This window comes from Physeter macrocephalus, chromosome 8, assembly GCF_002837175.3.
Source record: "Physeter macrocephalus isolate SW-GA chromosome 8, ASM283717v5, whole genome shotgun sequence".
Lineage (NCBI taxonomy): Eukaryota > Metazoa > Chordata > Mammalia > Artiodactyla > Physeteridae > Physeter > Physeter macrocephalus.
Genome location: NC_041221.1, coordinates 145,226,366 through 145,236,592, shown reverse-complemented (window position 1 = coordinate 145,236,592; position 10,227 = coordinate 145,226,366). Strand labels below are relative to the sequence as shown.

At 41.1% G+C, this 10,227-nt stretch overlaps 1 long non-coding RNA gene across 2 annotated transcripts in view; it reads right to left on the bottom strand.

The window, feature by feature from the left end:
• LOC112066187 (uncharacterized) overlaps positions 1–9,854 on the bottom strand; it is a 46,263-nt gene extending 36,409 nt beyond the window's left edge. For both annotated transcript variants that reach the window (XR_002892472.3, XR_003681073.2), the window contains exon 1: positions 9,692–9,854. This is a non-coding gene — a long non-coding RNA (uncharacterized lncRNA). The remainder of the gene's footprint in view (positions 1–9,691) is intronic.
• Positions 9,855–10,227: the final 373 nt, after the last annotated feature.

The window sequence follows — 10,227 nt, the reverse complement described above, 5'->3', positions numbered from 1 at the left end:
GCGGAGCACAGGCTCCGGACGCGCAGGCTCAGCGGCCATGGCTCACGGGCCCAGCCGCTCCGCGGCATGTGGGATCTTCCCGGACCGGGGCACGAACCCACGTCCCCTGCATCGGCAGGCGGACTCTCAACCACTGCACCACCAGGGAAGCCCCAAGCATCACTATTATCTCCAAACTCATCCAGTTGTATATATTACATATGTACAGCTTTTTTTCAGTCATGAAGTGGTCTTAGGAAAAAACCCACCATTTTTCATTTCATTTCTCTTTTGCAAAGAAGTAATATCTCACTGATACCCTAGATCAGTATCAAGGGAAGAGTTCAACAAAGACAGGATGTAGGGAAGAGAAATAAAATGTATTGACAGCAACTTTTATGCCACTTATAAGGTAAATAATAGACGACCTTACTTAATGAAACTGTCATTTTGGTGAGCCGTCATACTATCAACACTATTTTACACACAAAAAAAGCAGGACCCTGAGGGATGGAATGATCTATTCAGGGTGCACATTCAGTGACTTGCAGAGCTAGGATTTGAACCCAGTTGTGCTGATGGAAACCCTTAAGCCTATAGCACTAAGTGGATGCTGTTCACTCTTCCCCAAAAGTTACTGTGAGCTGTAAGGACAGGTAATGTGTCCACTAGTCACTCCTACCAGATCCCCTAATTCACAGAGAGCCTCTGTCCTGCTCACCCTCTGCCTCATTCATCTCCCTAATTCTCTTATCTTCCTATAGCATCTGCCTGGACTGTAAGAAAACCTCCTATCACCTGCATGAGTGCTGTCAAGAACCCAGACTCCCCGAAGGAGTCTGAAGAGTCAAGTTTCACCTAAATAGTCAATACAGAGACAAGGACTAACTAGGACTTTATACAAGTTTAGCAACAATCACATGTAGAGTGCCAAGCTGGACCAGCTGGAGACAGGACAGTGTTACTCATTTAACCTCTCCTGGCCTCAGTTTCCTCCTGTCTTCTGAGAAATGCAGAAGAAAATAATGTACCCTAATCTGTCATGGGCTCAAATCTGTCTCTGCTCTTTAACATTTGTGACCCTAGGCAATTCCCTCCTCTCAGAGTCTCACGCCTTCGAACAGTGTTCTGAGTCACAGGTGAAAGGATATCAATTAAGAGTATGTTTGAAATCCTGTGCAAAGTGCTAAATGGAGGTTAAGTCTGACTGCATTGATTTGGACTGTTGATCCAGACTGCCATGATATTTTACACAACACAGTTTGGTGGTAAAGAATGTGACTGGAGCTGGAGTTCCCAGCTTGGATGCTGGCTCTGCTATTTGCTATCAGTGTAACCTTAGCAAATAACATAAATTCTATGTTCCCTAGTTTCCTTATAGTTAACATGGGGACAGTAATAGTATTTAAACAATAGGAATATAATGAGGATTAAATGAGTAAATACACATGAAAGGCATAAAAGTTTGCCTGGCAAAAGTAATCAGTTCATATATATATATATATAATATGCTGAAAAGTTGTTGGTAGAAAATAGAAAAACCAGGAGAGATATAGAGGCCATGATGGGATCTGCTAGGTTAGATAGTACGGGATGGGGATTGGGTTCACCTTCCTCATTTTCCCCTCCCCCACATTCTAGAACCCTTTGTGACTGTTCCATAGCTCTGTGATGCAGGTCTGGAACTCCAGACTGGAGTGGGTAGTCTCTGTGCTCAGCTTCCTGAGGTAGTAGTGCATTTTAGATGATGGAGAACTTTGGCTGGTTGTTTCTGCATTTTAGTGAGTCCTGGGACCTTGGTTACATCTTTTACGTTTGTACAAAGTTGGGGTCACCTTTTTGTCTTGTTACTGCACCCAGTGGTGTGCATAATTACCAATGTTTGAAAAAAAACCAGAGACATTAGTCAGGTAAGGGAACTCTAGGCTCAGCCCACAAAAGAGACTGACTTGACTCTTATTTTTCCTTTTCCTACTCCCACTATTCTAAATCAATTATTGGAATGGAGAGATAACAGGAATGGGAATTCTCAAGAGAGATTAGCACATCATTTGACTAGGAAAACTGGTTGGGTGGACAAGGGGTATAGTGGAGACTAGGGTTTCTATCCAAAGTTCACAGACCATCTCCTAGATGTGGTAAAGAGTTCCAGGTTAAAATCCAAACACTGTGATTCACAGGTCATGGATTGGTTCCTAAAGAGAGTTCAGGGCACCTGAAGAGAAGAGGCCTTCAATGCTTTTGTTCAGCAGCTGCTTTCCCATTATAGTGTTACCTGGCCAAGCCTCTCTCTTGTGTTTGGGCTGACCCAGAGAGCAATGTTGAGCCTCTGAAAGCCTCTGATACAGATTCTACTCATGGAGCAGAATCCTATAGAATGGAGCAAACATGTTCCAGAAATGTGAGTTTCTGTGCCCCTCTACAGTAGAGGACTACTATCTGAAATACCAATTGAGGACCAAAGGCAGTAAGCCATTCTTTGAGAAAGATTCTTCTCAAACAATGCTTTGTCATTCTTTGACAAAGGAAAATCAGTAGAAAACATATCTACTTTATAAATAAATAACATGGAAACAATACAGGACTCAACTTTATCAATATAGAATGTCACTTTACTAGTTGATGAATGTCTGCTGCTTGCTTAGAATAAGGAGTATAAGAAATGGGTCCCATTTCTCATTTTTTTTTCTTGTCTTGTGTTTCAGCATCAACTCAGTGGCAGGAAGAGAAAGTGGGAACTTTAAGATCTAAGGTTTTGCTGTTCAACCCAGGCCTCTCCCATTGATACCCTTTTTGCTCCTTTCATTGTGGAACAAATGGTCTCAGGTCCACAATTGTTGGGATGTCACTTCCTAAAGCCAATCCTCAAAAAACATAGCCCTCTGAGGAGAGCTCACTGGAAGTAAATCAGAATTGGGGACACTTCTAATCCCTTCTCTCTCCTCCACAAGAATTTAAACTGGTGGAGCTGGGTAGTGGGTCGTGTCCATGGGGTGGGGTGGTGATGTGAGATAGTAGAAGCAATATAGGTTGTTTTGGAGGCAACATTTTGGGGCCTGACCTTGTACAAGTTGTTATCTTCCCTAATATTCAGACTCATCCTTTGAGAGAGCATCTGGCTTGCCAAGAGCACAGCAATGTTGTGATAATCAGTTGGGAACAATGTGCATGGAAGCACTTTGTAAATGACAGCATCAGACCTATATCATCCTTATGATTTTCACATTGACCTTTTGACCTTAAGTCTTAATTCCTGGGGCTCTTAGGGTAAATTTTGAAATAGTCTTTTCTCAATTGAACATTCTACAAAGCCTCCTGTAAGATCCTTTGCTCCTTCTTTCAACCAATAGGCTATTTTCCTAACTTGAGAGCTTCCCTTAAAGGCACCAGTTTTCTCTTTGGAAATGATTAATCTCTTATTTTTCCACATATCCCTCTTCCTGGCTTGCTTCTTGGAATTCCAGGACCCCATAGCAGTCTGGGGATGGCACAAAAAGGGGACATATAGAGAATGGAAAGTGAAAGGAAGCCTTGGGTTAAGAGATATAGAAATGAGAGAATAGGAATGTGGAGAAACGTGACCTTTGCCAGCCTGCTAGGCCAGCTTGTCCCCATTCTGCTCGTGGATGCTATTTTTACCTCTGGTCTCTTACAGGCACCTGCACAAGCTCTCTTTTGATGTGGCTTTCTAGAGCAGTCAGAGCAAGATCCTGCTCTGAGGAGTGTAACAGAGCAACCACAGAAGCAAATATTCTGTTATGGGAGAAGCTGGGGGAAATGTTGTTTTGACTCTATCACCTTTGGGATTCACTGAGTCGTCACACACTCTGGCCTCCAACTTCCCACTGGACTGAACCACCTTCTCAGTTTCCTTGTTTTCACCATCAACACTGGGTGGCCTACTTCCATCAGAGCTCCATTTAACGCCGAATCCAACAATATCCATGGACCTTCTTTCACACCACCTCTTCCCTTTTCCTTTCTACCCCTAGAGAACACTCAGATCCTGGACCCTATTTCACAACTAGGCCCCCTTTGCCTCTATACCATATCTCCTTACCTGACCCCACACTTCTGAAGATACCTTCCCTCTTCAGTCATCTATATTTAAAAGGCTGACTATAGCTGAAGCTGCAAAGCCCCTTGGAGGAAACATTCAAGCAGATCAAGGAGAAGAAAAAATCAGTTTTCTGCATGCTTACCTGTGGGTGAAGAGGGCCAGATGGCCATGAGGTCATCCCCCTAAAATTTTGCTCATAGGCTCAGGCTGGGGAGGGGAGCAAACAGGACAAGAATCTATTGCCAACTTAATAGAGAAAAGATCCTAAGTATCCTAGGAAACCCTTAGCTGGAGAAGAGCAAAAAGGGAATGCAGACTGGAGACCCCAAGGAGGAGAGTCTCTGCTCAGGACAGCCTATTTCAGAGACTCCTGGGAACAAGTCATCCTACTACCTATCATAGGGTCCACCAAACAGTACTTGGAAAACAGGAATAAGTATGTGCTCCAGTGGTTTCATCCATTGGATAAAACAGACATAGATTCATGGCACAAAACCAAGACACTGTCAACTTCTGTGTAGAGCTCAGATCCACTAGAAGTCAGAACTGCCTCTATGGGCAAAGGGGATATTGAAACTCAGAAGAACAAGTCAGTCACTGGCTAGATCCTAAAGAAAAAATGGGATTATGTACAGAATTAATCAAGGAAAGGAAGTCTGCCTGAGGAACTCAAGGCCCAGGCTGAGTTAAAAGATATATTTTCCTGTGATTACAAAGATCCCTACATCCCTGTGGAAATGAAAGGGCTGAGGAACACATCTTGATACCTACAAGTAGACTCTTAAGTTGCTAAATGCTCTAAACAATAGGCAGGTCACAGTCCGAATCATAAAACTCATGAAAATTGTGAGCTTCCAGAATGAGCTACTGTGTTTGAAGCTAATCAGGGAGCCTGGACCAAGGATGACAGGTCCAACAGACCATCCTCATACCTGCCCCAGGATCTGTCTCTGGGGGTGGGTGTTTCTTCCGGTCAATCATAAACTCCTCCTCTATTCCCTCCCTGTTGCCAGCAAAACTTCTCTCAAATGTTTCCATACAATTAGAGAAAGTTAACTGGTTTTCTCATTACTGAAGAGGATGTGCTCAGTTTCTCATGATCTCAAATATATTTGTTTCTTCTAAAAGGAGAATAATGTCCTTTGTCTCTGCTGCACTTGTGAGAAGTTTAGAGTATCTGAAGAACTAGAGCTTGGAGAAAAAAAGAGGCCAGTTTTATCTCTTATTGAGAGCTGGCTTTGACTTCTTGAAGCTGATGAGGGTTAGGAAGGGCCAGTCATGGTGGCATGGCACCTACTGCCATCTCAAGTTGCTCCATTTATCTCTCTGAAGATACCCTGCTTAATACTTATTATAATACGCCCTTATAAAATCAAAAAAATATATTCAGAAGCTTTGAAAAATGAGAAAACCCATAAATACCATGCCCAGGAGCTGGACTTAGCCCTCCCCCTGTTCCATCATTATTTTGAACCTGCCATGGTTGGAATGGTTGGGGTTACACAGGCATCAAAGGGCCAGAATTTCCCACTGAACCTCCAGGAATAGTAAGCAACAAACTTCTCATGCCCCGCAGATGGAAATGGAGTTTGAGAGTCCTAAGTTTAGAACGGTAAGGAAGAATTCTCCGTGACCCTGAATATTTTGGTGGAGAATAGCTTCCACCTGCCCTCCAGACCCCCTTACATTCCTGATGTAGGCTGGGAGAATAAGAATTGCTCTCCACTTCTTATATAGTCCTTAAAATGTACAGTGGACCACTAACTCTCCTTTCCTCTCTCCATGCAAAAGGCTCTGGAGCAGCAGGAAACACAGAATGCCTGGCTGTTTTATAGTAAGTGGGAGACAGGAGGAAAGTAGAGGAGGGTTAAGGTCTTAGCAAACCTGAGGATTGAAGGAGAACATAGTTTTATCAGGCTTGGGAAAGAAATCTCCTCACATCTCCAGGTAGCACTCAGTTCACTCTCCAGCTGGCAGAAGTGAGTTGAATTCAAACTGAGAGACATAAAAATTGATGCATGTCCTGAATCACGATCACCCATCCCGCAGAGATAGCCCCACTCTGAAAGTGTTTGGAAATGAGATTGTTTTCCAGAAAACAGTGTTTTTTGAATGCTAGAGAAACTAGGCCCATCTAGTGTACACAGAACTGGATGAGCCTGAAGGTGTCAGCTGTTTGAGAATTATGCTGAGATGGATCATCAGACGGATATGGCAAGACCAAAGGAACAAATTAAGGATTGCCTGAGTCTATGGGATTCACTGGTCTCAAAAAAACCTTTGAACTCAATAATTCTCCCTGCTGAGTGGATATCTTATGGAAGGAAGCCCCATTCTACAATGCTTGGCTTGATGACGTCATTGCAGGGCAAAGGGATCATACAGCCTTCAGTGAATGGAAGATTCATGGGGCAGTCATACAGCATCTACAGAAAAATAAGGACAAGAGTGGGGAAAGGTTGGGGAATGAGTGGGAAGGGAGGAAAAATAACCCAGCTAGTGGGAAAGAATGGGAACATTTTCATCATCACTAATCATGACACACCCTACCCCACCAAACAACACATGCGTGTGCACACAGACACACACACACAGACACACACACACACCCTGACCTGTTTATGAGTGTCTCAGACACCACAGAGTGTGTCTCAGAGCATGGAGTTAATGTACCACAGAAGGTTAGGATGGAATTTAGATTTTTCACAAGGAAATAAGCATTTTTCTCTCTCTAGGTTAAGTGTAGAACATCAAATTTCGAAATGCTTCATTTTATTAGGTTCTAAATTTACATTTTAATATAATCCTTAATGTGATCATCACATTAAAATTATAAATGTAAAAATTACACAACAGAGTTTCACTTGGAAAAGTAGTGTCTAGCAGCATGCACAAATACTACGTATTGCCACATCAACAGGCACACAAATAAGACTGGTAATAGTTGTGCATAATGCCCACTTCAAAATAGTGAAACAAAAAGGTGACAGTGGCTTCCGTGGTGGCGCAGTGGTTAAGAATCCTCCTGCCAATGCAGGGGACATGGGTTTGAGCCCTGGTCCGGGAAGATCCCACACGCTGCGGAGCAACTAAGCCCATGCGCCACAACTACTGAGCCTGCGCTCTAGAGTCCACAAGCCACAACTACTGAGCCCGCGTGCCACAACTACTGAAGCCCGCACTCCACAACAAAAGAAGCCACCACAATGAGAAGCCCCCCACACCGCAATGAAGAGTAGTCCCCGCTCCCTGCAACTAGAGAAAGCCCAAGGGCAGCAATGCAGACCCAGCGCAGAAAATACCTAGGGATAAAAGACATACCGAAGGAGGCAGAAGACCTGTACTCCAAAAACTATAAGACACTGATGAAATAAATTGAAGATGACACAAACAGATGGAAAGATATACCATGTTCTTGAACTGGAAGAATCAATATTGTTAAAATGACTATACTACCCAAGGCAATCTACAGATTCAATGCAATCCCTATCAAACTACCAATGGCATTTTTCACTGTAGAACAAAAAAATTTTTAATTTGTATGAAGACACAAAAGACCCCAAATAGCCAAAGCAATCTTGAGAAAGAAAAATGGAGCTGGAAGAATCAGGCTCCCTGACTTCAGACTCTACTACAAAGCCATAGTTAATAAAAAAGTATGGTACTGGCACAAAAATAGAAATATAGACCAATGGAACAGGATAGAAACCCCAGAAATAAACCCACACACCTACTGCCAATTAATCTATGACAAAGGAGGCAGAATAGACAATGGAGAAATGACAGTCTCTTCAATAAATGGTGCTGGGAAAACTGGACAGCTACTTGTAAAAGAATGAAATTAGAACATTCTCTAATACTGTACACAGAAATGAACTCAAAATGGATTACAGACCTAAATTTAAGATGGGATACTATAAAACTCTTAGAGGAAAACATAGGCAGAACACTCTCTGACATAAATCAGAGGAATATCTTTTTCAATCCATCTCCTAGAGTAATTGAAATAAAAACAAAAATAAACAAATGGGACCTAATTAAACTCAAAAGCTTTTGCACAGCAAAGGAAACCATAAACAAAACAAAGAGACAACCCACATAATGGGAGAAAATACTTGCAAATGATGGGACCAACAAGGGATTAATCTCCAAAATTTACAAAGTGCTCATTCAGCTCAATATCAAAAAAAACCAAACAACCCAATCAAAAAATGGGCAGAAGACCTAAATAGACATTTCTCCAAAGAAGAAATACAGATGGTCAAGAAGCACATGAAACAATGCTCAACGTTGCTAATTTTAGAGAAATGCAAATCAAAACTACGATGAGATACCACCTCACACTGTTCAGAATGGCCATCAACAAAAAGTCTACAAATAATAAATGCTGGAGAAGGTGTGGAGAAAAGGGAACCCTCTTGCACTGTTGGTGGGAATGTAAATTGATACAACCACTATGGAGAACAGTATGGAGCTTCCTTAAAAAACGAAAAATAGAGCTACCATATGATCCAGCAATCCCACTCCTGGGCATATATCCAGAGAAAACCATGGTTCGAAAGGATACATGCACCCCAATGTTCATTGCAGCACTGTTTACAATAGCCAAGACATGGAAGTAACCTAATGTCCATCGACAGACGAACGGATAAAGAAGATTTGGTACATATATACAATGGAATATTACTCAGTCATTAAAAAGAATGAAATAATGCCATTTGCAGCAACATGGAGATTATCTATGGATGGATGCACCTGGAGATTATCACACTAGGTGAAGTATGTCAGACAGAGAAAGGCAAATAACATAAGACATCACTTATATGTGGAATCTAAAAAAAGATACAAATGAACTTATTTACAAAACAAAAAGAGACTCACAGGCTTAGAAAAGAAACCTATGGTTACCAAAGGGGAAAGATGGGGGGGAGGAATAAATTGGGAGTTTGGGATTAACATATATACACTACTATATTTAAAATAGATAACCAACAAGAACCTACTGTATAGCACAGGGAACTCTGCTCAATATTCTGTAATAACCTAAAGGGGAAAAGAATTTGAAAAAGGATAGATATATGTATATGTATAAAAGAATCACTTTGCTGTACACCTGAAACTAACACAACATTGTAAATCAACTATAGTCCAATATAAAATAAAAATTTTAAAACAAACATTTGTACAGGAAAAAAAATAGCCTATTTGTGTCTTTATATTTAAAGCGTGCTTTTTGTAGGCAGTATATAGTTGGGCTGTGCTGTTTTAGCCAATACGACAACCTCTTCCTTTAATTGGTGTGTTTGGACTTATATGTAATGTGATAATTTACATTGTTAGATTAAGTCTATCATCTCCATTTTATTTTCTATTTGTCCTATCTGTTCTTTTCTTTTTCTTTTTTCTGCCTTCTGTTGGATCAACTGAATGTTTGTTTTGATTCCTTTTAAACCTGTTTTGGATTATTAGCTATAACTGTGTTGTTGTTTTAGTGGTTTATTTAGCACTTGTACTATATACCTTTAGCTTATCCCAATCTACCTGCAAGTAATATATAACTTCATATATAGTATAAGAGCCTTACAATATGTTCATGGTCATGTTTTGCCATTATATGACCACGTGGCTCCTCCAAAGATTGGCTTGACCTACCTCTGGCAGGTATAATTGTGGATGATGTGACACTCTTCAGACAGCTATACCTGGGAGCTCTCCAAGGATCTCCTTAGATAAGGAATCCCAAAGCAATATGAGGCATTAGATTAGATTTCCTCTTGATCATCTCAACAAAATCTGGAGCCAGTGTCTGTGGTACCACCTGCAACAAATAGAGAGTATCATCAATCAGGACACACCTCCTAAGGGACTATATTTCTAGATGCTTCAATCTTAGAGGGCCAGAGCTTAGGGAGTTCACTAAATGTGTAGTATCAATGGCTTCCCCAATGTTCTTCAGCTACTGATTCTCTGAGCTCTTTTAAAAATCCAACTTGATTTCTATGTTTATCAATAAGCTATCTCATTTCCAGGACCTAGGAGAGGTCCTCTCTGAACACCAAAACTTAAGAATTAAGATTAAATCTTTAAATTAATTAAAATAGTGATTTTGAAAGGAGTTTTTTTTTTCAATAATAAATCTTGGCTAAATAGAAGGAGCATTTTAAGAAGAATTTTTCTGTTGATGCAAC